General features: G+C 37.5%; 1 pseudogene; it reads right to left on the bottom strand.

The window, feature by feature from the left end:
* Positions 1 to 517: 517 nt before the first annotated feature.
* LOC110742475 lies at positions 518 to 2,964 on the bottom strand (annotated as a pseudogene).
* Positions 2,965 to 6,323: the final 3,359 nt, after the last annotated feature.

The following is a 6,323-nucleotide window of genomic DNA, read 5'->3' as shown; positions in this document are numbered from 1 at the left end:
TTTTGTTGTTATTGTTCACAGAATAATAGAAAAAATGATGTAAATGCAAAAAATTATTCTTAAAGAAATGAAATAATGGCCTATTTTAGAAAGATCAGAAGCCTTCCTGATGGGGGGGGAATATATATAATACATTTAGTATAAATTAAATACAAAGGTTATATTTAAAATAGGTAGCAATCTGGGAAAACTTCACTGTTGAGGTAAAATAAGTGCATTTATTAATACAATTTTAAAGGTCCTTTATTCTAAAATACTAATATAGACTTTTCTCCAAACGCTTACATCCTCAACTAGTAAAAAGCGTATTTTATGATTTTCTGTTTCCAGTTTCTGTCTATTTCCTCACTTACAGCAATATTGTGAGGTCTCTTTAAAGCTAATACTCTTGTAGAAAATTTCACACATGCACACACAAAACATTTTTTAAACCTAGTATTTAAAAACATCAACTGCATCTAATCAAGTCAGGTTGATTCTTCAGAGGCTGAATACTATAATGGTTAAGATTATGGGCTCTGAGTTTGAATCCTAAATGTTTCACTTACTAATTACTTACTTTAGGCATTAGATTAACCTCTTCGTGCCTCATCTTTCCTCATCTGAAAAACAAGACTTTATGTATAATAGCATATAACTATAAAAGATTACATGGAAAGAACAGTGCTGCCACATGGTATGTGCTCACTACATTTTACTTATTATTTATATCAGCCTGGAAAATTTTTGTTTAATAATTAATTCTATGTGTTCAGGGATTATCTTTCTAACTAACTTTGCCTACTTTTACTAAGTGCCTTATGTAAGCAAAGGCTTGGTAAGTATTTTAATGATGATAGAGAAGAAAATTATCATCATTTAGGCTCAGTAATCTAGGAAATTGATTTAAGCCATAGTATCATACATAGTAAAGCAATATTTCTTTTTTTTCAAGAGAATGAAATCATTTATTGATTACACATGATAATGGATTATACACAAACTTTATTCCCATCTATAATTTTACCTGGTACAATTATTCAATTTAGATATATTGCATAGGATGTGCCAACAATCATTTTTATAATCATTAATTCCATGATTTTGCTTGGGTAATCTCTTTTAATGGTAAACTTGAGGTCACAACAGTAACTATCAATTCAACTACACCAAGGTTTCTAAAGACAATGGCTTCTCCACCCAAGCAGGTTGTGTGTAAATTCCAAATAGAACCTAGCATCACCCTGAAGGAATTCTAACTTCACACTGTTCAGGAAATTTACCAAGATGGCTTCAGAGTGGACTAACTTTACATAGCACATTAAAAAAAGACATTCATTCTGTGTCATGATTAGACTATTACATTTAGCAATCAACAGCATGGGTGCAAATATATGTGTGTGTGTGTGTGTGTGTGTACACATATACATATATAACCTTTGTTGGAATGCTTTACACTTTCCACAGAACAGAAACTAAAATAACCTGTTATACAATTAGTCACAAATATAGTCCTCGAGGTTTTTGCCCATACACATGAGTATTTATTTAAAACATGTCTTCTCTGTACAGCTGGGCCCTGCCACCACTGTGGTTGGCTGAGTTCACAAAACTGTTATAACCTATAGCTTTCCTGTCACTTCTCTGGCTTTCCTCTCCTGCTAAACTTTGTTTCCTAATTAAAATCTTCTGCCACTGCCATAGCTACTGCTGCTACTGGAACTGCCATAGCTACCTAGGTTTAGTGGTTTGGCAAAGTATTGGCCTCCACCATCATAGGGGCCAGAGTTTCTGTCTCTAAAGTTTCCTCCCATCAGGGTCCAAAATTTGAAGAGTGATTGTTGTGATTGCCAAAATCATTGTAGCTTCCACCACCTCCAAAATTGCTTCCATCATTACCAAATCCATTAGAGCCATCTCCACTGCCACCACCATATCCACCACCACCACCATGGCTGCCACCAAAGCCACCATGACCACTGAAGTTTCCTCCATGACCAAAGCTGTCATTCCCACCGAAACCACCTCCACGACCACAACCAAAGTTTCCAGAACCACTTCGACCTCTTTGGCTGGAAGAAGCACTACTGCTTTGACCGGGCTTTCCTAACTTCACAATCGTGGCCATTCACAGTATGGTATTTCTGAATGACAGTCTTATCCACTGAATCAGGGTCATCAGTGGTTACAAAGTCAAAGTCCCTTTCCTTGCCATTGCCTCAGTCAGTCATGATTTCAATCACTTCAATTTTTCTACGCTGTTCAAAATCATCTCTTAGGTGATGTTCTTCAGCGTCTTCTTTAATGCCACCAACAAATATCTTTTCCACAGTTAAATGGGCACCTGGTCTTTGAGAATCTCCTCTTGAGACAGCTCTCTTTGGTTCCACAACTTTCCATCCACCTTGTGTGGCCTTGCATTCATGGCTGCATCCACCTCCTCCACAGTGGCATAGGTGGCAAACCCAAAGCCCATGGCGTGCTTGGTGTTTGGATCTCTCATTACCACACAGTCTGTGAGCGTTCCCCATTGCTCAAAATGGCTCCTCAGGCTCTCACCAGTAGTTTCAAAGCTCAACCCTCCAATGAAGAGTTTCCTCAGCTGTTTGGGCTCTTTAGGAGACTCTGACTTAGACATGACAGCAGGGAGAAGAGAGACTTCAACGATGCTTCCTTGGCGGTGTCCACGGTCAGAAAGGAGCAAGTTGATGAACATATCTCAGCAATATTTCTTAATATTTGAAAAAGTTATGTGTTTTCGCAGATTATTTTTTCTCTCCTATTAAAAATTTCATTTAGAACTTTTTTTCAAGTGTTTCTTTCACACTAGTGCTGATTTTCAGTAGAACTATGGCTATTATCTCTACTTCAATAGGCAATGTTTTCACACATCACATTGTCAGAATCTATATATTGATGACTTTTAAAGAAAATATTTTAGCTATCTCTTAAGAAAAACAATATTAAAACTGAGGTGACTGACCAGGCACAGAGGCTCATGCCTGTAATGCCAGTATTTTGGGAGGCCAAGTCAGGAGGATTGCTTTAGGCCAGGAGTTTGAGACCAGCCTGGACAACATAGTGAGACTCTGTCTCTACGAAAGATAAGAAAAATTAGCCAGATGTGGTAGTGTGCATCTGTAGGCCTAGCTACTCAGGAGGGAAGATCACTTGAACCCAGGAGTTTGAAGTCAGATGAGCCATGATCATGTCATTGGATCCCAGTGTGGCCAAAAGAGAGAGACCCTGTCTCTAAAAGACAAAACAAAACAAAATCACAAAAAACTAAGTGATTAAAGACTACAAATTGGAAGAAAATATATTCAAGCCTACAAATGAAAATAAGACACTCGGTGACTTAAAAGATGGACGGGCATGGGAAGCACAGATAGGCAAAAGGACCTTTGAGCCATTGCTCAAAAAACACACAACTTGTTTTATTGAATAAATCACTATTTCTTTGAAGTTTAAAATGTGTCATGTTAGGCACAGTTGGAAAATTTGAATATTTTAAAAATATTTCAGGTCATTTTGCATTTTTATTCCAGAAGCAAACACAAAAACTTTAATTTGATGTTGAAAAACCATAATGGGCACAAATCTCAATCCTTTTAGCAAAGATTAGATTTTTAGATTTAGTGTGTAGGAAATGCAAGAGAAAAAAAGTTTTCTAGTGTATCAAACTGTTATTTTTTTATTTTTCTTCAAGAGTATTAAAGGTTTTCACTATGGAATCTCTAGTTCAATGATATCTGAATTACCAGAAAAATATATGTAAAGTCACTGGAGGACTTTGAAAGCAAAGATATGAGATACAAACCCATTTTAAGCCTGCAGATGACCTGAGGGTTTATAGAACATTATTCAGTAATGTTTAGTATTTCATTGTGCCAGTTTCCTTAGAAAACACTTATGCAGTGTAAATGGCATATCCAAGAGAAAACTGTAGCTGTTCACAAACGAAGGTGGATTTACCTTTTTAATAACTTAAAAATTCCCAAACTCTAACCATTTTATGATTTTAAAATACCAGTGCTCATCTCCAACAGTCACAGAGTTACTGAGGATTAAGTGTTGAAAAACGTTGTGCTAGGATTTTGAAAGGTGCTTCGATTCATTTTTTGGACATTTCTATCTCTGGGGAGACAGTGGGGAAGAACAGTGTTGTTGAGAGACAGAGATAGTGACTGCAGATGGCAGGATGAGCAGGGAGGTGACTGCCCATATCCTAAAGAGAAACTGAGTGAAAATAATGGCTGAACCTCCTGGAAAGGGACGAGCTTTCACACTTCTAAGTAAGCTTTACAAGACTTAATTACGACCTTCTGTGGGAAGTAAGGGAGTAGACAAAATCAAGTATAATTTCAGAATTTTATTTTGGAAGAAAAGATATTTGATTGGGCTACTATATTGAAAAAATAAAATAAATGAAAGGAGGGTGATAAATGAGAAATTTCTATTTGGACATAATTTTTAAAAGATGTTCTGAATGGGGATGGCTAATGAGCAATTGGATAGGCACAGAATAGTTTTAAAGGAAAGTGTATTTTGGAATAAGAGTTGAGAAAGTACAGAAATCAGTAAATGTATTATTATCTCAAGTGCAGCAGTGAAGAGAAATAAGAAAGGGAGTTACAAGTAAAGGCTGTTTTGTTTTGTTTGTTTTGTTTCTATTTGATTTGGGTGTTGTGAAAGGCAGAATTCTAAGATGATCCCCATTGAATCTCACACTTGCATAATCCCCTGGTATTCAAGTGTGAATAGAACCAATCAGTACAATGATATGGTGCTCTCCTGATTATGTCACATGGTACTTTATATGGTAACAAGATTATCTGGGGTGGGTCTGACCTAATCAGGGAAGCCTTTTGCATGCACGGTTTCTCCAGCTCCAAAGAGAAAGTCAGAGAGATGACTTTCAATTTGCCCGGAAAAAAAATCAAACATCTATACTGTGAATGACCTGTGGAGAGGTCACATGGCAAGGACCTGGAGGCAGCCTGTAGGAACAGACTCTAGTCATCAGTCAACAAGAAAGCAGGGACCTCAGTACTACAACCTCAAAGAACTAAATGTTCCCAATAACCTGAATAAGCTTGGAAGAGAATCCTGAGGCTCACATGAGATGGCAACCTTGACTGACAACTTGATTTCAGTCATGAGAGACCCTGAGCAGAGAACCTCACCAGGCCATGTGAGACTAGGGTCCACATCAATGGTAAGATATGAATTTGTGTTTGGTTTAAGCTGTTGAGTTCGTGGTCATTGTTATGCAGCAATATAAAGCTAATAGAGGTGTTTTATGTCTGTTTTATTTTTACTCTATGGTGGAGGGTGAGGAAAAGGCTCAGAATAAAAGAAACACATTAAAGAGGTTGAAAATCCATAACGGGCACATAATGCAATGAACCTGGACTTGGGTCTTTCTTTGAGGAAACGAGGGATAGAGAATATGTGTTTTCGGCTGGGCGCACTGGCTCACGCCTATAATCCCAGCATTTTGGGAGGCCAAGGCGGGCAGATCGCGAGGCCAGGAGATCAAGACCATCTGGCTAACATGGTGAAACCTCGTCTCTACTAAAAATACAAAAATTAGCCGGGCGTGGTGGTGGGCACCTGTAGTCCCAGATACTCGAGGGGCTGAGGCAGGAGAATGGCGTGGACCCGGGAGGCAGAGCTTGCAATGAGCCGAGATCTCGCCACAGCACTCCAGCCTGGGTGACAGAGCGAGACTCCGTCTCAAAAAAAAAAAATAAAATAAAATAAAATAAAATAAATAAAATAAAATAAAGAGAGAATATGTGTTCTCTCTATATATATCTATATAGAGAGATATATATAGATATATATATATAGAGAGAGAGAGATAAATATTCATGTGTACTATTGGAAATTGAAGGATGAGCAGTCACAGATAAGTCTAGTGGATCTATTTTCCCTATCAAGTGTGAGAGGAGATGTGTGGTTAAGATTGGGAATTTGTGGCAGAGACACAGAGATGACTTTTGGTCTATAGAGTTGGGTATCTTTCTTCTAGAGGAAATCCTGTGGAAAAGCCAGGTGTCTCCAATCTTTCAGAATGAGGATCTCCAAAAGAGAGTGAGTTATTGAAGAAACTGGACTATTCGATCTATAATGCATGGCTACATTCATGTTTGCGGCTTATTTTAAGAATTCATGGTGGAAATAGGGAGTCACTTTATTAGCATATTCTAGGTCTCATATTATTTCCCCTAAAATTTTACTACACTGAATTTTAGGAAGATAAAGAAGAAAATGATAGAGCATTGAGCAAGTGACCTTATTCTGTTTTGTTCACCTTGATTTATGCATTCTTTAGGATT

This window comes from Papio anubis, chromosome 2, assembly GCF_008728515.1.
Source record: "Papio anubis isolate 15944 chromosome 2, Panubis1.0, whole genome shotgun sequence".
NCBI classification, from domain to species: domain Eukaryota; kingdom Metazoa; phylum Chordata; class Mammalia; order Primates; family Cercopithecidae; genus Papio; species Papio anubis.
Note: the sequence above shows the minus strand (reverse complement) of the source record. Positions and strands in the feature narration are given on the sequence as shown.